Source organism: Haemaphysalis longicornis, unplaced genomic scaffold (assembly GCF_048455015.1).
Source record: "Haemaphysalis longicornis isolate Haplotype H1 unplaced genomic scaffold, Haemaphysalis longicornis Haplotype H1 scaffold_1, whole genome shotgun sequence".
NCBI classification, from domain to species: domain Eukaryota; kingdom Metazoa; phylum Arthropoda; class Arachnida; order Ixodida; family Ixodidae; genus Haemaphysalis; species Haemaphysalis longicornis.
Genome location: NW_027526203.1, coordinates 456,362,185 through 456,382,395, shown reverse-complemented (window position 1 = coordinate 456,382,395; position 20,211 = coordinate 456,362,185). Strand labels below are relative to the sequence as shown.

The following is a 20,211-nucleotide window of genomic DNA, read 5'->3' as shown; positions in this document are numbered from 1 at the left end:
TTTTAAGTTAAGCAGCATTGAAATTACACCCGACATGGACACGATAGCAGTATTAGCTCTGCAAAGATTGATTGATTGATTGTGGGGTTTAACGCGCCGACGCAACGCAGGCGGTGAGGCGCGCCGTAGTGGAGGGCTCCGGATTAATTTTGACTACCTGGGGATCTTTATCGTGCGCCGAAATCTCGTACACACGGGCGTTTTTGCTTTTCGCCTCCATCAGAAAAGCGGCCGCCGCGGCCGGGAATCGAACCCGCGACCTCGTGCTCAGCAGCGCAACGCCTTAGCCACTGAGCCACCGCGGCGGGTAGCTCTGCAAAGAGGAACAAGTTCAGGCATTGGCTCAGTAACTAAGGAAAAGACACTATGAAAATAGGTGTTATAATGGTCAGCGATATCCGCCTTCTCAACGAGGAGCGCGTCGCCATGACGCAATTTTTCGATGGGTTTTCTTTTGTTGGACAAGAAATTCCAAAATTTTTGTGGGGCAGATTTAATAAAGTTGGGCAATTTGTGTTCAAAATATTTACATTTAGCAGTTGCCATGGCTTGATTGAGGGCTACTTGGGTGGTTTGAATAATGTCACGAGACGACGCTCCTCGCTTCAGGCGTTTTAATTTCCTTTTCAAATGTATAATATCACGAGAGACCCAAGGGGTTTGTTTACACGTCTTTTTCACCTTGTCCGGAGCAAAATTATCAATACAATGCAAGCACAAGTGTTTGTCTCCCATATTTGAAGTACATCAGAACCGTGAAAGTTGCTCAGGTGTAGTTCTAAAAAATCTAATACAGTTTCATCCTGTGCACGAGAAAAATCTTTGATGCGGATACATTTAGTTCGATCAGCGGTATACACAGTTTCAACAGGGCATGAAAATGACACAATACAGTGATCAGAAAGGCCATTTTCAACGGAGACAGCAAATTTTTCAATTGAATTACTGACAAAAAAAAGGTCAAGTATAGAAGCACAGGTCACGTCGACGCGTGTTGGATTGTTTACTACTTGGCGCAAATTATGACACATCATAATATCGAGAAGGTATGAAGCATGCGGGGATTGTACGAGAGTAGGGAAAGGAGAGTCCCAGTTAACGCCAGGCAAATTAAAATCACCCACCAGGAATATGCTATCATGCTTAAATGATACCATGTGCTCGTGTAAGTCATGCAGAAATCGGGGAGGGGAATCAGGAGCACGATAAACAGCAAAAATAAGGAAGGAACGCCCACAGTAAGATACCTCTAAGGTAAGGCTTTCGTGATTGTCGATCTGATGCAAAAGTGTCGCATCAAGAGCAAGTTTTACGAGGACGGCAACACCGCCCCCCCTACGGTTTCTATCACGACGATACACACGATAAGAGGGGGGAAAAACAACGTCATCTGTGATTTCGTCACTCAGCCAAGTCTCTGCTATCACAACAATATGCGGGCTATTACCAGGAAGAATAGACTCCAATTGAACGGATTTATTTACGATGCTGCGTGCGTTAATGTTTAAAAGCCGAAGCTGCTTGGGTTAGGGCGTTCGGGTCATAGTTTTTGTTTACTAGGCTGGGAAGTGTCAATTTTGGTTCTTGAGTTTTTTTAATCATCCCACACAAACTTGTCTCGATCGACGATAAGTTTGTCGTGCACTAAGGTAACTTTTTTGCCACGTTTCTTTTCATATTTCGCGCTATCCCAAAGCAGCTTCCGTTTTCGGAGCGTTTCCTTTGAGTAATCGTTTTAAACCGATATGTCTGTCCCCTTTAGCTTATGGGCATTCGAGATTATTTCCTGCTTTTCGTTATAATCTTGGAAATATAGGATAACTGGCCGGTCACTACCGGGCTTGCCAATCCTATGAATCCTACCCACTGATTTGCATTGGACCTCTAGCTTGTTTGCGAAAACCTTAGTGAGCACTGTTTCTTTCAACATATCCTCGGTTTCTTCAGACTCGGCGGGTATGCCGAAAACTACCAAGTTGGAGCGCCTGCTCCTGTCCTCAAGATCAGTAATTTTAGCTTCAAGCAAAGCTACTGTTTTCTGAAGGCCATCAATACTGGCAGTTCGTTTTTCCATTTCAGCAAAACGCGAGTTCCAGTCGGAAATACTTTTTTTTTCCATTTTTTCTTGTTGGGCCTTTATCGCAGCAATATCCGAAGATATTCTGGTTTGACCTTCTAGTAACTCTTTCAGCATATTTTCGATCTCGGGCCCGGGGTTCAGCTCAACATCCCCGCAAAAGAGTAATGAGCATACACAGTACACATCACAGGCAATACAAAGGCACTGCTTGGGGCACGGCAGGACCAAAAGACCACGGCAGTCACTCTTAATTGTACAATAGCAGACACCCACCTGCGCAATGCAGAAGAATGGTGTTTTATGCCGCATGTCCGCTCCGGGTCCGCCGTGCCCACTGAAGCTCAAGTTCTGGATGCAGTCCTTTATAGGGGAAGCAGGTGATGTCACATGACGCGAAGGGGGCGCGTCAAGCACGGCATCCGATAGGCAGCAACTGATGATGCGAGGCAGAAACGGTGGATCCTCTTGGCACGTGTCGAATGTTGGTGCATCGGCGGCAAAGCGAACATGCGTTCCGGCAAGGCCGAGCAGGAAAACCTGCGCAATGCAGAAGAATGGCGTTTTATGCCGCATGTCCGCTCCGGGTCCGCCGTGCGCACTCGCTATAGCCGATAATTCGCTATATCAGTGTTTATTATAACGAGGTTCAACTGTATCTGCATTGACTTGAAGAGCTCCCGGCATAGACTACTGTGGGCCCCTTCAATTGGTAAGATTCACATAATGCATTCTTCAACTACGGGAAGCAGCAATACCTAGGCTCGAGATCATTGCACGAATATTACATATTAAGTACTTAAAATTAATGTTATCAATACTGTGCTGTAAACTCTCGCAAATTAATTTTAGCGTGACTTGGCCTGCTGTTTACAGTTTAAGAGAATTAAAGATAAACTGCCCAATGAGCAAGTTCTCAGGTGGTTTCCTTTCTATAATCATCAATTGGTAGATTTGATACTCAGTGACAGCCGTGAGATTGTCTGCAAACTAAAAAAAAAAGAATAAAACGCACACGTTTAAAATGCTGTTATGATTAATGGTCGCTACGAAGCAACTAGTGAGTAACGTAATACAATGATACTCATTCAGATTCCTTATAATACCCAGACACCCCTCAGCTGCAGCTTACAGTTCCTTGCCGCAGCTGGGTATTTTAAACATGGGCCGACGAAATCTGGCACACACCTGCGTGTGCTTCCTTTTTTTTTTATGCCTTTCAGAAAAAGCGCCGCAGCGGGAGGGACAGAGTCCCGCACGTCTGGCTCATGCACTTGAATTAAATTTTCGTCTGCGCTGAGAGATGACAAAAGAACGGTTAAGCACAAGGCACATATACGAGATGACAGCTCGTCGCGAGAGATGACAGACGGCTGTGAGGAGGGTTAGTTCGGTACATTACCGTTCCGGCGGCCGATGGTGGACATCATTTTCCGCGTTGTCTCCGTCATTACCGGCACGATTTGACACACTTCTGAAGGACACTCGTTAGATTTGGCCCGTTTACAAATTGAGGGGGCTCAAGCGCCGTGGAGCTCCTTAGGGCGGCCAAGGCGAAGCCTCAGACCGAAGTCGACGTAGGAGCCCGTACAGTGACTGAGCACCTCTCTGTTACGAATGGTGTGAAAATTGGTCGGGTGAAAAGTCAGGGAGCCCGTCGAAATGCCCTCCCCTGCGTTACCTCCCTGCCGATTCTTTTTCCGCCCGGCATGGCCCGTTCAGAGCACGAGAGAAGGCGGGCGTGCAGCGCAATACAGTGGGGCAACGTGCCGTGTGCCTGCACTAAATTATCGCCGCCCTCCTTGGGCATGCACGCCTAATGGCGCAAAGGTCCTAACTGCCGCAGTCATTTGGCCCAACACTGTTCGGTGCGCAGCAATGGCAGGAAAGAAAAACAGCGCCCGGGGTTAAGAATAAGCTATTGCAGGTAGCCGACGTCGTCTTAAACGCTCGGCAGATTAGGCCGGCCGGAGGAATTAAAAACAAGACCCCGGTGGCACGCGCGCCCGGCGAATCCTGCCGCGAATTGTTGGCGAACTATGCCGGGGCGAGCCGACGGCGCCAAGTACGGTCCCCTTCCTGACTGGTCCTTCCGGCCTGCCGAGCCTGATGCGCCGAGGCCCATCTGCGAGAGCGAAGAAGAAATCTAGGCAAGCAGGACAAAGGCGCGCACCTATAGGACAGCTGGGAATAATTCTTTAAGCGGCCGTGCTGTATCTCGTTTGCCGAGGAGCGGGTCTCGGAGGGGCCCGCCACTGCGCTGGCTGGCGTATTGATTGGGACGACCGGAAGGGTTCGGGCCTGTAGTCGCCGTGCGGCCCGCACGAACAGGAGAAGTTTCTCGCTGCCGGCGTGCTCCTTGTCGGCAGAGCGCGGGACAGTGTGCGTCTCCGCGGGCAGGCTGCGATTGGGCCTCGCGCGCCCGTCGGCCTCACCGTGGAGTGCACAGCCATGTCGGAAGGCCTTGCGGGGCTGCTGGGGAAAGCCGGGACACCCGGCAGCAACATCCCATACAGGCTGCGATTCTTCCTTGCCGGGGGTTCTGTGTGGAAGAGAAGAACATAAAGTTTATCGGCATCTGCTTACTCTCCATTCGCCCCTTTCTACTGCATGAACAGGGGGAGGAGCTCTGGGTCTGGCGGTGGCATCGGGAACTTTTTTGTCATTCGTTAGCGTGCGAACGACACATCTTTTTTTTTTATATAGTTAACGCAGGTACATTTTTATCACATTGTTAACCAGCAAAAAAAGAAAAAGAGAGAGATAGAGAGAGAGAGACTCGGACGAAACCCACGACCTCCGCGCACGGCAGTAGAGTGCATAAGTTGCATAACTCTAAGATTATGGGTGGTACAATACACGTGTGGATCGCGGATATTACGCACATTGCAATGTACGTATTGGGCTATAATACGATGTTGTCACGAACAGTGTGACCTGGAGGAATAAGAATCTATAGTGCCTTGATCAGTGTGGCGGGCGTGGACTCATTTTGTTTACGCGTCCAGCCGCTCAAGCCCCTCTGGGTTTCTACCGTGAGCGGCAAAATTGCATGTTCGAAAGTAAATTCGAAAATAAATCATGCACTCAGTTGCAAACAAAAACAGTGTTCGCAGGGCGATGTTTTGGGCGCTGTTGCCGTGGCGGCCCCGCCGCTTTACTCGTGCCGCTCGCGGTGCGAAAAGAGGGCCGCCTGCCGTGGGCCGTTTCACAGGGGCGTGGTGTTCTGGGGTTTCCGAGTGGGCCCGGTCCCGGGCTGGCGCGCCGTCTCGTTAAAAGGGGCCTGCTCCCAAAGGGCACAGCATTCACGGCTGGCTGGCCATTTTGAGCCATTTTTCGCCGCCGGTTCCCTTCCCTGTTCCGGCTCAAAGATGGGGCCGGCGCTGCAGCGTACGGGTACAACTGCCGCCCAAGAGGAGACGGGCTTGGACTGGCGCCAACTTTCGACCTCCTTCCGGCGGGAATTTAGGGCATTCGGGCGAGGAGGAGGGCGGGGAGTTCGATTTTGAGGAAGCGGAGCCCTTCTCTTCCGGCCTCGCTCTACCCCTCCCGAAAATGGAAGGCCTGGCTCGGACTCCGAGGGCCCCGCGCCCCGGGGCGGCCGCGGATGGCGCCTCTCCCGATCATCCCCCCTGCCGTCTTCGGTGGCCGGCCCCCCCTTCCGGAGGGAAGAAGCCGCTCTCTGTGCCGGGAGGTGGGAGCTGCGCACCAACGACAAGAAGCCGATAGGTGGGGGGAAATAAAGAGAAAGGTATGCACCGCTCAAGAGCCAGGGAAGTTAGGGGGGAAAAAAATGTCGCTGTCGGGTGTTTCTCAACACCACATGCGGCTCAAGTTGAAATAATAAACTGCTCTCGCTTTTTCCTTTCGGTTCTCTTCGAACACTCTGAGGGGAAAAAATAACCGCTGGTTACCTTTACTTGTTAACTGCTTGTAATATATACTGACTTTTGGGATAGAGGAAAACCTTTCCCCGGTCACCAGTGTAGTGGTACCTCAATAAGAATTGTTTTTCCAAGAGAAGGCAGTGAACGAACACTTCGGCTCGTCAGCTTACCATTAATTACCACAAAGGAAGACCCCACCACAACCAAAATACGACTATGACAACAACTTAAGCCAGATTATTGGTGTTATTATTATTATTATTATTATTATTATTATTAATATTATTATTGTTGTTGTTGTTGTTGTTGATGTTGTTGTTGTTGTTGTTGTTGATGATGATGATGATGCTGATGATGATGATGATGATGATGATGATGATGATGATGCCCCGTTTATTCCCACTGCACGAAGAAGGCTTCTCTTATATCATTAGGAGGTTGTGTCCAACTACAAAACCACTGTAGCCAGGTCCTGTTCAGGTGAAGACAGGGTGTGCTGTACTCCGGTTAGGGCCCATTGATATCTCCCCTAAACGACGAGGAACGGATTTTCAAAATACACATATTGCCGCTCAAGAAAGCGCCAGACACAAGCGTTTAAATGACCATCTGTGAAACGCCACGGCTCAATGGCAAAACACATCTTTAACCCATTAAGTTACGTCCAGTCTCACCCAATCTTGCGCTAGCTTCTACACGAGTTGTCCGGATGGCTTTGGGCCAACAAAACTATCATGTGGGTTGGGTAGTGTAGCAAATAACATAATCTAAAACAGCTGTATGGCTATGTAAAAAAAAAAAAAAAGCTTTTTTGTGTCTGCAAGTGCAGCCGAAAGACGCGTCGCTCATTATTACATTAAGCTGTCGCTTGAAACCTGCTTTTAGGATGCGAAATGAACGTGGTGTTTTCTTTTGTTAGAGTCAGCTAAAACGCACGGCGACAGGTGAACTATTAGTTTTTGAAGATTTGACAAGTTCGCGCTGGTTTCACCTGGCCCAGGGTCCCTTTGGCCTCTTCCGGAACGTGTACTGCCTTTCCAGAACACTTCGGTGCCTCTTGCTATGCCTTCCGTCAAAAAGTGTGCGCAAGATGTACATGGGTGTATTTCTTCATGTATGAGAAGGAATTCAGCATCATTTAGATCACAAAGGAACCACTGTGGCAACTTCGCGAAGAGCGCACAGTATATACGAAAAGTTCTAGATTAAATAGGCTTATCTTGTATAAGGATTCCTCTAAATAGCCCTGTTTCCACCGGAAATTGTCTGAGCAGCCAGCGCGTCGCATTATTTTAATTGAACTCACCAACCGTCTTTTTTTTTTAATTTTCTCCCTGGGAATTTTAACATTTTTAAAAATTTAGTTGTGCATGCGACTGGGTGCGAGCCCGAAGTATTTCTTACGGTATGATCCGGTCTTTTTCAGCAGATGGTAAAGGCGCGGTGGTTTCTTGCTTACGAAATGCTCTTCTTAAAAAGAATGGCCGTGTATCCGCTCCGTTCGCTGCAAATATCGTCAAAATACGATAGTGTTCTGCCGCCTCTGCCACGTAAATTCTCTCCCCCGCCCACCTCTTGTGCTCTTTTAATTCCTGCATTTCAACCCCCCCACGATAAATGCAGAGGAGGAGCTTGGCGAAGGGCTATTCAATTTTCCTACGTTTCATTGCTGGCGCCATCTATTGGAACGTCTAGTAGCTCTTGAGCTTGGAACGCTCCCATGAGGTCCAGGCTCTTGCGAGCGCTTTTTGTAGCGAGAGCTACACTACGCTACCTCGGGCAGTCTTCGCGGGGTGTCCAGTTTTAACCTTCAGAGCAAGAGGTCGAACCGCACCCCCTTCCGCAAGCGCCCGGCACGGAGCAGCGGCCCGATGGCGGTGAGAGATAGGCGAGGAGGCCGTCACCGCAGCGATAAGCGCGCGCCACGCGGGAAGGCCAAAAGCCCACGTGCGGCGCAGAGCTGTGTGCGATGGAGGAAGACGGAACATCTAGCTGTGGTCGCGCGTACAGCGGCGAGGCTTAAACAACGCCGTCAGGCGAAAAAAGATGATGAATAAACAGAGTATTCATTGCAAGCATGATGTCTGTACATCGTGCGAAACCACACCTTGACGATGGGCCTGTCCAGGACAGTGAAGCTTTCGCGCTATCAACTAGGGTTAACCAAAGCTAAACAACAGCAATTTCTGTATTTCAAGTCAAAACATCTTATTTCTATGCGGATTTACCATTCCCTGTCGCAAGATCTATCAGCCATGTATATTTCATTTAAAAGAACACTCTGAATATATTGACGTATTGCCTGAAATATGCCGAAGGTTTTTTTTTTTTTTTTTTTTTTCCTCTTCTGAACAATGCCTACAAGTATGGGGGCTGTTTCCAGATTCAGTGGTTAGGAAAATATTTGCCTACATAAACCTGTCGTTCAAGTATTCTCTTAACTTTCGGCCAGAAGGCTGAATCGAGGGACAGGCAGACGGAAAGACAGAACGACATTTTCGGGTTTACGTATAGCCCAAGAAAGACTATCGGCTTTAATACGGTTTGAGGAAAGGATAAGAACTATAAATCCACGTACGCGGACAGTTAGCGTGCTTAGGTGCCTCAATGCGAAAAGTGTGGTCACAATTTTTTTGAAAAAAAAAAAGGGTACTAGGCTAACTACCAAAATACAAACAATTTCTGTGGGATACAGAGGCCGAGGGATTAGTTTATCGCGAAGTGTTTCATGGTGATGAAGTTTAAAACACCAAGAAAAGCGAAATATTTTGCGGTGCGGTGGTAGGGATGGCAGCCCGATATTGACTTCGTAAATTTTATACTTGTTCTTCGGCTGTTATTATAAAGTGCGAAAAAAAAAAAAAGAGTTATCCTGGACTAGCTCGTGTGCGTCAAATAAAGTCTGCTGGTGAGGGTGCCAACCAGACGTGGCATACAAAATTTTTCATAGTAATAATGTTTTGAATAGCGGTGATTTTAGCGTTAATGGGGCGTTAGAAAAGTTTCGCCGTAACTGTCCTAATGTGCTTTTAGCATTGTTAATTACATTGTGAATGCAAAGTGACCAGGTTCGGTTAGTTGTTATGTAGACTCTAAAATATACTTATATGCGCCGACAAATTCTAACAGAATACTAACAATCAGTAGCGGTGTTGCTGCGGGATATGCGAATAGCTCTACATTTGTTAATATTTACTTCCATTGGCGGCAAATTTTATAAACTAGCAAAAAAAACCAAGGTCTAACTACAGGGTGTTAGTATGGTAATCGGTAAATACCTGAATAAATATTACGCAACGGTCGGCAAAGATGTACGTTTGATGTACGAGAGAAGAGAGGTCATTAATATAGATAAGAAATTACGACGATGCAAAAATTAAAGGGAATAGAATGGCACGAGGCCTGGCGGGGCAGGAGTGAATAAAAGGGGCCAGAGCACTAATACCTGCGGTACATCAGACCAAACCTGACGGGGTGATGAGTTGCGACTTTGGCAGGAAAGGAACTGTAATTGATTACTGCGGGAAAACTCAATGAACTTTAATAAAGAAAGTCGATATTTTGCTTCCTAAACTGCAGCAGTGGTTTATTAGACTATTTGTCGAAGGTCGAAGGACTTCGAAGAATCTAAAATAATATGGTTGAAGTCATCCCAGCTACACAAACGTTTGCATTAAAGAAAAACAAATCTGGTGAGTTTTTTTTTTTTCTTTGGTGATCACGGTGTTCCTTAAGCACTCGTGTTATCTGTTCAATAAATGCTTTTGCTCGCTGTGTAAGCTTATCGGTTTGCTTAGCTCACAGACGGACATAACACGTCGTTGTGTCTGTGCATCTTATTTCCCGTACAGCAGTGCTGTTTCGACAAGAAGACTCACTTCCAGTACTCAGGCGTGCGTTTACCTCAAACAAATTTCCATATTTGCCGATAGACGCTCGGGGACATGTTGCGCAACGCGAATGCGCTGGGCGTCCTTATCACGCACAGAAAACGGGACAAGCGGCGTCTTGTTTTCAAGATGCTGCATACGTGCTTTTTTTGCCATTTGCTTTTCCCTCCTGCTTGAGGGGAGCTAGCTGTCATTCATTATTCTTAATTTGGCTCGCATTTATTTTTATTTTTTTCGTACCAAACCTCAAAGGCATGCAGTGTAGGTGGAACTACACCTCGACGTTGTGAACAGCCTCTCTGCTACGGTTTGAACATCCGTTCGCGGACTATAGGAAATAATCTTCCGCGATGTGCGCGCTCAGCGTTTGTCGAGAGAAGCCGGGGCGGCGGAAGACAGGAAGCGTCTTAGTAGCAGAAGCTGCCTTCGCACCGTCTCGTTCGCCCACTCCAACACAGGCGCTCTCGCTTCTTACGTAAACCTCTTAAAGCTCTGTGTAAACAGGCGGGCGTCGTGCCGCATCGTCAGATAGCTCGCAGTTGCGGCGTTAGGCCTACTCGCGTGCGTCGGCACGGGGCTACCGTCTTTGCATCGATCTCAGTGAGCTCGAGTGTTCTGCCGTATTGGGACAGCGAGGACAAATTAATGAATAATGCCACTTACTCCGCGCTTACAGATGGGGATTTTATTTTAAATATAAAATATTGCTTCCCGTGGTCAGGAAATAAGAAAACGAAGTTTGTTTAATTTTCGTTATTTCTATGTCGAGAGTAATATGATCATCATGCACGTGTTGAGAATGAGCACACACTATTTCTCAAGGTGAGCCGATTATTTATGGGCCGTCCTCTTAAATTAGTATGCACCGAAATGCAGGCGCACGCGCCTACGACGCCGTATATGGAAACTTCGCAAATGATGCCCATATCAGCCGGCAGGTGTTGTTAAACATGAAATGAAGTGTCTAGGGCAGCCTGCGCGTTAACGTTCCTGTGCGTGGGTGTACGCTGACGACAAGGATGCCAAATTAGAGACGGGGGTCAGTACTGCAACATGCGTTCACGCTGCACCTATTACAACACGAGAATAATGCCGCGGCGTGAGGCGCGCTCCTCCGACTTCGCGCCTCGCCTGGTATACATGGAATCGGGCTAGGAAACGGTACACGTTGTAAGCTATGAGGCAGAGCTGCGCACATATGGTACGGCACCGTTAGTGTTAACATGATACACACCCAGTTCAATTTCGTCAGATGCTCCATCACTTTGGTTTTATAGCGCGCAAATTTAACTGCGGGAACACCTGAGCGCTTCTTACAATGTAGTGAATGCAAAAGCGTTCGTGCATTGCCGCGTTTCACCGCCGGGAGGCATCTGGGGCAGAACTGAAACCTCTCCGTTGAGAGTTCCTTCGCGAGGAGATCGTGGATGGTATCTGCTGCTGGCTTCATGTCGTTCTTGAACTGTATTCGGTTGACACGCGTTGAACATGCGATAACGAGAGTATTTTCCGCAAACGTTGTGACGATGTGTTCATTGCCGATTGATGTGTAAACGCTTGGGCTTTGCGTTGTTCACGTTACCGTCGCGGGAGCCCTGCTTCCTTCTGCGACGCCTCGCTACGGCTTCGCATTCGCCGCTGCCCGCTTCGATGTCGTTGTCGTTGGCGATTTCACGGCTTGTTTCTTGGGTTCTATCCCTCTCGGGGTTCGTTACGCCGCATCTATTAGGTATCACAACTCCCCAGCCGTGAACTGCAGTGGTATGCAAGCCCCGTTTTAAACATGTTGATGTCGAACCTGACGACGGCGAAAGCGTGGAAGCTTGGGAATCTATGGCTATGCGTCGTCTCTCTCTACTACTCTCTGGCGCTTGTCACAGCTGCGGGTTTTACCGTGTTTGTGTTTTATTTACGAGGCAGGTGATATGGAGCCACGACACGCGTGCTCCGTTTTTGTGTGTTCCATTTCCTAGGCACGAGCCTCAATGTGCCTCAGACAAAGGGAACTTTTTTTTTTCGGGACGAAAGTTTCGTCCTGAAAAAAAAAAAAAGTGTCCGGGAGTAACTACAGTTGATTTCCCAAGCTGCGTGGAGCAGGGTCAAAGCCATACAGCCGGCGTAGCCAGTTACACCTGCATAGCGGGGGGACGGAGATGTCCTTCTAAGGCCACAACGCCTATTGCCGCTTTTCTTCAGCCCGCCTGCGTTGAATGCCACGGTCACTTAGACTCCCGTGTTGGACGGATTTCCTCAGAACGCGCAGCTTATGAAAGAAAATTTGAACTGTGAAATGGATTTGTGATAAATGAGAAGTCTCCCCGCGTAGTTACTAAACTAACAGCCTGCCAGGCAAGAGTGTCGCACATTAAGATCTTTCATGAATTAACGGCAGTGTATTTGCCTCCGTACGCTTAATTATCCTGATTAGCGAACGAAAAAAAAAAAACTTGCTACCAAAGCCGTGTAACTGCTTAGGAGAAACGAAGGTGTTGCGTTAATGCGTTAAATGAATACTCGTTCGGCTTGTTGTTTCACCACCGTCATCGGTGACGATCGCCACGATCCCGGCCGACTTCCCTCTCCGGCGAGGCAAATAAACGCGGCAAACGGAAGCGGCACAAAACGCGCGCCGCACTGCGCTCTTCTCGGAGAGGAAGAGACCGTTCATCTCGGGAATTACCGAGGGGCTGATTCGCGGCGAGCGCCGAGTAAGCCGAGTTAACTGCGAAATCCACGTTGCCTTGCGACCGCATGAATTGGGTCCCACACCCGGCGGCTCCCGCCAAAGCCCGGGCGCACTCTGGAAATCCGCTAACGTGTCCGTGACACATTTTAATTGAAAATCAACACTGTCGGTGGAATCCTCTTTTTCGTCCCTCGCCGTGTACGCTTGAAGGGCTCGCTCCCCGTAAATGAAAAGAAATTACGAAAGGGCGGATTCTCTCGAGCTCAAGGCGTGCCACTCGATTCTCGCCTGTTTTCTCACCAATCATGTGCGCCGTAGCAAATTTAACCATCGCCTAACGATAGTCAGGCAAAAATGGCAAATTACATGTGTCTCGCGCGGATCTAATTTAATTGCTTTTTGCTAACTTTAATAAGTGTTGGTTTTTACTTTTATTGCTCCATGTTCTTTCCTGTTAACTGTTTGCTCTGAAGATAAGTTTAAGCCCAAAGCTTGAATGGAAAGAAAAGAGTGCACTGATTTTTGAAAGTTATAAACAAGCCTCACTAACGAAAAAAGGCAAATGTTATCGCTGTTAACTTAAATTAATTTCTCAAATGTCATTATTCTTGAGACCCAAATCGCACGTCAGACTTCACTGTCATTAAACATCGTTAAGGTGTTCAGGGACATTATTTGCGTGGATTTGTATTGAAACGATACCGATGAGAACAGTTTGTTTCGACTTTCAGTGTGCGTCCTGAGTTAAAACCAGTGGGGTTGTTGCGAAGCACACACTAACAGTAGCAGACAAACATAAAATTCATGGCTATGCAGATTTAACCAAAATACTCTAGGAAGAATATTGCTTTTTGGACTTATGTAATACTGATATCAGAATTTCACCTATTCGGGAACTGTGTTGGAGGGCGGACATTTTTGAATGGAACTTATTTCGCGGAACCCATCAAAGGTATAATAAACGCAAATAAAAAAATGGCAACATCTCCACTCCATGGATGATGGTGAGGGTGCGGTGTATGGGGACTGGAAATGACATGCAAGTTGCACCCCGAGTGACATTCGATTTGCGCCAAGACCGTCATTCGATTTGAGCCGTAAGTTGCACCTTGATTATTCCCTAAATGAAACTACAACTCACGGCTCAAATCAAATTTCGCTTGATTTTCGCTTGATGGGTGTGTGCGCTCGGATGGACGCGGACGGACATTAGAAGGTCCTACTCCGCACCGTTACAGGCGAAGGAGTAAGCCGTTTCACTCTCGGGTACTAGTTCACTGTCGTAGCCCAATGGGTAAGACGACTGACACTAACTCTGTCTGGTCTACCAGACACAGGCTCGAATCCAGATGGTGGCTGTGTGATTTTTTGCGATTGTGAATGCTATGCGCACGGACGCGGACGGAAATTGTATGGTCCTGAGGTACTCCGCACCTAAAACATTCGTCTCTATTCATAGGATAACAAGCTTCGGCTACTAATCTACCGCAACTGGACGGGTGTCGCTGCTTTACGTTCTTTCTCGGTCTATGATTGTCGATGGCGCAAATCGCAAGTGCATGGGGTGGATTTGCGGGCGACTTTCTCGAAAGGGAAAGATGAGAGCAAGGTACGATGGGGGCTTGCAAGCGTGAAGGCAGATACATCCGGTCGCAATCGATGGTCGATTCTTTGATTTCTGCGGAATGCGCCAGCTTTTTTGGTCTGTTTTGTTGCCAATTTTATTGCCCCTTCTGTTGTTTTTTGTTTGCTTGTGACTTATGCCTAGACGCGACTGGTTGTACGTGGGGGCGTGCTGAGCGGAGAGTGATGCGCCTCAGGTACTTTGCGTGCAGTTCTGCATCGCTTTCAGAAATGAGAACAAAACAAAAAAACTTGCGGTCCATTACTTTACCAGAAACAGTGAGGAGCAAAAAAAATGCCTTGCTTGTTTTAAAGTTGGCAGCAGCATGCATTGGAGCCCCAGAAAAATAATCTTAGGCGTCCCTCTGAATTTGCATCTGAGCGTTTACCTAAACTCCTTCTATGTATACCTATACTCCACCTATACGCCATCTATAGCTATACTCCATCGAAAAACCTTGTTAAAGCACGGTAAAACCTATGAAGCATGCAGCGGGTGGTGCCGCGATCTGCCGTTCTCAAAAGTGCTCTCATTGCATTTTCTGTTCCTTGATTCCATCACTAAAATCGCATTTTTGGCGTATATCGGTGTAATTGACAGCCTACTAAGAAGCCTAATGCTGTTTTTGAAGATCTTTGGTCTTAGTACTGCAATTTGTTTTTTTTTTTCGTTCGCCAATACAAAAAGTTGTAATTAAATACGACGACAGGTTCAGATTTAGAATAGGCTTTTTACCGTAGCGTTTCGCAATTTTCCAACTCTCATTTGAAACTTAATTAAGTGCGCGGTTCGAGTAATGTTTGCAATAATCGTTGTAGCGTAGTTACGGAGAACTGCAATTAAATGGGACATTCAAGTGAAGTTTAGAATGGGCTGTTTGTTTGGCAAACGGCGTTTTGAGGTTTCCCCCTGTTTCATTCATCACCGATGGTATTCGCCCGTATGGAAGCAACGCCGACGCAGTAAATTGCCTGCTTTTAGCTTTCTTTTTCAGTTTTAAGTCTTCCCTATTGTTCGGCGTTCTAGCGCGAGTCTGGCTGACGCCGTCCGTCGCAGCGAGGCAGCGTTTTCTCAAGGCCTGCAAACTGGCTTTGAAAGCAAAAAAAAAAAAAAAAAAAAAAAAACCCGTACATATGAATACTTATATCGTTTAGTGGGGAGCAATCTGATATTTTGCCGGATTGGGCTAGACCTGAATTCGTATTGGCTGAGATGTGGCTAAGTCTCATAACGAAAGATGCACGAGCGGCGGCAACCGAGTCGGTTGCCGCCGCTCGTTCTGGCTGCGCATTTCGGTCTAGCCAACAAGTACAGGCATAAATGAACTCTGACTGGGTAACCGCCAATGACGCACTTTCGAGCGCCAAATTAGAACGGCAACTGCATGCAATCTTTGACTAACGTTGAAAATAGGTTTTTTACCTTATTAGTTCGCGCATTCCCAGCACCAATATATAACTTCAATTAAGTGAGACGTTCGAGTAACGTTCAGAGTAGGCTTTTCCGCCGTGCCATTGCGCTTTCTCAACGCTGATTTAGATCTGCAATTTAGGTGCAACGACCGAGTAAGGTCGAGAGTGGGCTCTTTCTTTTAGCATTTTGCGCTTTTCATTCTTCACCGTGGTCGCTCAATCGCCGGGAGCAATGTTTTTATATAATACCCATCATGCAGTACCAAAGAAGGTGACCCCACGAGGAGCCCTGCTGGTCGATATCACATCCCCAGAGTTTGAGTGCTACCAGGTCCGCGGGTTAGTGAGGGACTCTGGGAGATCTACGGGCCGGTCGTCTGCTAATGAAGAGACTGCGGCACGACGGCCCGGAGCACTGGAGCTGTCTAGATGATAAAGTTTTCTTTCTCTCTCCACCCCTATAGCAAGAGACGCTGCACTAGATGGATACAAACCTGTTTTAGAGGCTCTCTCGGACACGAACAGCGCTCCCTCACCCGAACAAGATCTGGCCTCCCTGGTGTAGCATTAGGCAAGACCTCCCAAACGGAGCTAGAACCGAACGCATGCCCTCGTTCCCCAGCACCTGCAGGGCACCCGGCATGCATGGGCTTGACCGGGCCAGTGATGCAGCACAGCGAGGTAAGAATCCCTGTGTCCGGACAGACCGCCGCTGGAACTTGAACGAGGCTATGTTTAACACTGGGACTGTGTCGAACGGGGGTAGCTTAGGTGCGCTAGAAAAGCTCCCAGGCGTTGCGTCGGGAATAATAGGGCGAAGTGAGGTTAAAAGAACAGGTGAGGGTAAAATGTGCTGTTGGGCTAGTTGGTGCATTTGGAATTACGAAAACTGCGCTAAATGGACATACAGAGGAAGGAAGACAGAAAATGCGCATCTGATATTACAGACCTACAGGAAGACAGATATACGCATTGTCTGTCTTCCTTCCTCTGTATGTCCATTTAGCGCAGTTTTGTAATTCTTAACAGGTGAGGGCTCTATGGAGTGCTCGACAGTCGACAGCATGTATATTTTGTGTAACGGGTGGTACGAAGAAAGGGAGGAGGTCGGGCTATGCTTCTTGAACCAAAAAGAGATAGCAGGGAATGTGGGAAAGGTTCAACAGAATTAGTCGAGTGTCACCACCGTTGTGATCAAGCTGAATAAAGTGTAGTATAAGTATGCACCTACATCTGCTGCGATGAAGAGGCTCTTGATAGTTTCCACGAAGAGGCATAATCGCGAATGAATTAGGTAGAAGCAATGTACACAGTAGCGAGGGTAGATTTTGACGCTGAAGTACAAAAGCTGCAAGTGGTCGGAGCGACGTTCACTGGGAAACATCGAAATAGGAAGTCGGAACAACCGAGGGCATAAACTGGTTTGATTTACGGAGAGAAATGACCTGAAAATAACGAATTCATTCTTCTGTAAACGAAAGAATACAAAATGAACATGGGAGGGCCCGAACAGTGAAAGTAAAAACGAAATAGAATTCACTCCAAGTGCTAATGCAGGATGTTGCGCAAGGTGTTGAGGTGCTGGGCAAAGTGTAAAGCAGTGACCATAGGTTGTTGGGCACTACAATAAGGCTAAATATGAACAGGTAAACCGTGAAGTTGGCAGCAAGGAGGTAACCGAACTTTCAATCGGTTAGAGGCAATGCTCAGAAGTTTAGAATAACGCTTCCGAACAAACTCGCGATCTTAAGCAGTAAGAGTCGAATAAGGTCAACATATTGCATGACAACCTAATGGCGATAATCCGAAAGTCAGCAGTAGCTGATGGAGGACACGAACGCAGAAAAGAAACTGGTAAGCCATCTTGAACCCCCCCCCCCCCCGCCCCACAAAAAAAAAAAAAAAAACGTACTGCCAAACACAGGACATGAAGCTGTCAAGGGTGGAGAAGCAAGTCGACTTGGCTGAACTGTAAAAATTTATTAACGAACGTAAATTTAGTGAAATTTGTACCTACAACAATTTAGCAAATTTATTTAAGGCAAACAAAACTTCCCAGGGTTTGAACGTCAAGCACCGGGGCTATTGTTGTGAACGCACCAGGAGCGCTCACAAGAAACTCAACTCGCGACAGAAAAGTCTAGGTCTTCTTGATTAAAAAAGGAGTCATGCAGACAACTGTAGCACTCGAAAGTAGGAACACCATTAGTGCTGAGAAAACACGACAAGCAAAGAAGTGAGGCGCTGCCTTGTCGTCGTCTTCCGGTCCTGTTTTTCGTTTTGGAAGGATAAAGTAAACCCAATACCGGAAATTTCAAGGACGATCTACATTTTCTCCCCACATCCCTCAATAAAAGTAACCCAACGCAGAAGTCTCCTAACAATGCTGGAACTCCTTCAGCTGAATTTTATATTTGAATTCCGCATAAGCTTCCGTTGTCCTATCTTCCAGTCACTGCAATGTTGGGTTGAAGCGAGAGCCTTGAAATTTGCCCACTGGAATGCCGTATGCTCGCGCGTGCTTTCCACGAACTTGTCAAGGGCGTGTCATCACGTGCGTGTCTCTAGTCGGTATTCTTCCTTTCCCTGCTCGGAATGGGAGCTTGAAAATTTATTTGACCAGCTCTCGCGGGCATATTCGTGTCAAATATCGTCTCCTTTAACGGGCGAGCGCCGCCGTAGCAGGCAAAAAAAAAAAAAAAGGGGGGGGGGGGGGGTTGGTGTTTTCAGGCGGCCGAACGCACTTTCATGGTTACTGCGGTAGCGGAGGTGTAAAGGGGAGGAAGCTCACGTGTATGGCGATGGGAATAGCAATCGCCGTTTTAGCTATTTAAAGCGCGTGCGCCTCCCTCCCTCTCCGGGCACGCGACGGAAGAAATGCGGGCCAGCGGAATGCGCCGAAGCGAGCGCTCCTCGGCCCGCGAGGACTCCGAGGATGAGCGGCCGGCACGCGGAGCGCACAAATGGCGCGAGATGGCTTGGCATGTTTGCTGTTATGGCACCTTTTTCAAGCGCGGCAGCGGCACGACGGGCGCGGGCGATTTGGCACGCGATGCACCTCGTAAACAAAACAAGCGGCCGTGGAACTTCTCGCCCGCGCTGGCTTCCCCGCACAACATGCGGCCCCTGGCTCGCTGCCCGGCCCAAGACTGGCAGCCGAGCGACGCTGCTCTGCTGCCACCGTTATTACGTTCGCACCTCGCCCTAGCTCCGACGGCAGTCGAGTGCGCGCCTTCCAATGATCTTCCGCCACGCGAATAACACAGAGAAATCGCGCGAACAGTACAGAAGAACGCGAAGAAACAAGGAGCAAATAGCCTTGAACAACATTTTCCCCGCGTGTGGCGTCTCCGTAGCACATTGGAATTTCAGAGACAATCATAAAGAAAAGGGGGAAAAGCATCGCGCACATCGCTGTGCCGCTAGCTGTTGAAAAATAATAACACCGGCAAAATAACGGCGGATGACCTAGTTGCTCGCCACCTCTTTCCCCTGGCAGCCGTTCGCCCCAATTTTGCCTCGTTTCTTGTTGCTACACCAAGAGCGTAACCTTGAAAAATTAAAAGGATCTCCCCGAGCATGCCGCAGCTTTTTGTCTTCATGAGCCACACGTGTTGTTTCCGAAGCGAGAGGGCGTGTTTTATTAGTGCGCTGCCGCTTCGGAATAATCCACCGCCCACAAAAACAAAGCAGATCACTTAAGCCAAATGCGAGCGCCGCTTCGCGACGGGTTTAGTGCATTCTGAATCGCATTTGCCGTGCGCCGTTCCAATTGTTTTTTCGGCGACCTTGCGTTTGCGCTGAGAGGCCGTGGTTCAAGAAGAGTTGTTGAAAGGGGAAACAAAGGAGCGGGCAGGGGGATGTGATAAAACTGTTTTTCACGCATGAATAAAAAAGGAATAATTAATTGGCCTAGCTAAAACCGGCCGAACAAGGAAGCATGATGCAAAAAGAACGAACAAATTGTTCCAGTCACGATGTGATCAGTCCAAAGAAGCAAAAAAAAAAAACAAATGATATATTCGCGCTGTTTTGGTTCTGAAGAAAATGCGGTTTAGAAGGAACACATCGTTTACAACCACTGAATTTATTTAAGTAGTTTGTTGTTTCTGTAGTTACCCTCTCGCATTTTATTATAGTCGCGTGGAGGTGGCAGCGGGGACAGTCGCAGATATTAAGATATAGCACAGGATAGGATACTGTCACGAAGCCAGAGACGACGCAGTTGTCTTGAAGGAAAACACGTTTATTGGAGCGAACTTGTGCTCCCCTAACAACTCAAAGAATACACAGGCGGCGAAGCAGCAGTCAACAAAGTGACGTGTGCGGGCGAGCGTCGACGATCGGAATCCCGTGGCGTCTGCTCTGCAGGCTTTTATCTTTCGGCGCGAGTGTTTCTGGAACCGTCGATTTACATCCAGAACATTGCAGATCAGAAAAGATTATTCTGGGCTAGTGACGTTAAGACGAAACAGTGTGCTTATCTGAATGAGATAGCCCGTGCGGCATAAAAATAAAGAATGCAAGACGCCCTTCGCTTGACACAGATAACAGGGCCGGGCGGGGCCGGGCAGTAAAAACAAACAATAAATAAACAAACAAACACACACATGGTTCGCGGCATTACCCCCCCCC

At 47.9% G+C, this 20,211-nt stretch overlaps 1 protein-coding gene and 1 long non-coding RNA gene across 2 annotated transcripts in view; one reads left to right on the top strand and one right to left on the bottom strand.

The window, feature by feature from the left end:
- The window catches only part of Cpx (synaptic transmission protein complexin), a 682,070-nt gene that overhangs the window by 84,551 nt on the left and 577,308 nt on the right, over positions 1-20,211 (top strand). The gene's annotated exons all lie outside the window — the stretch shown is intronic.
- On the bottom strand, positions 76-4,848 carry LOC144156081 (uncharacterized). Its single transcript, XR_013319690.1, has 2 exons — positions 4,251-4,848; positions 76-2,617 (listed from the first exon to the last, which is right to left on the bottom strand). It is a non-coding gene; the product is annotated as an uncharacterized LOC144156081 (long non-coding RNA).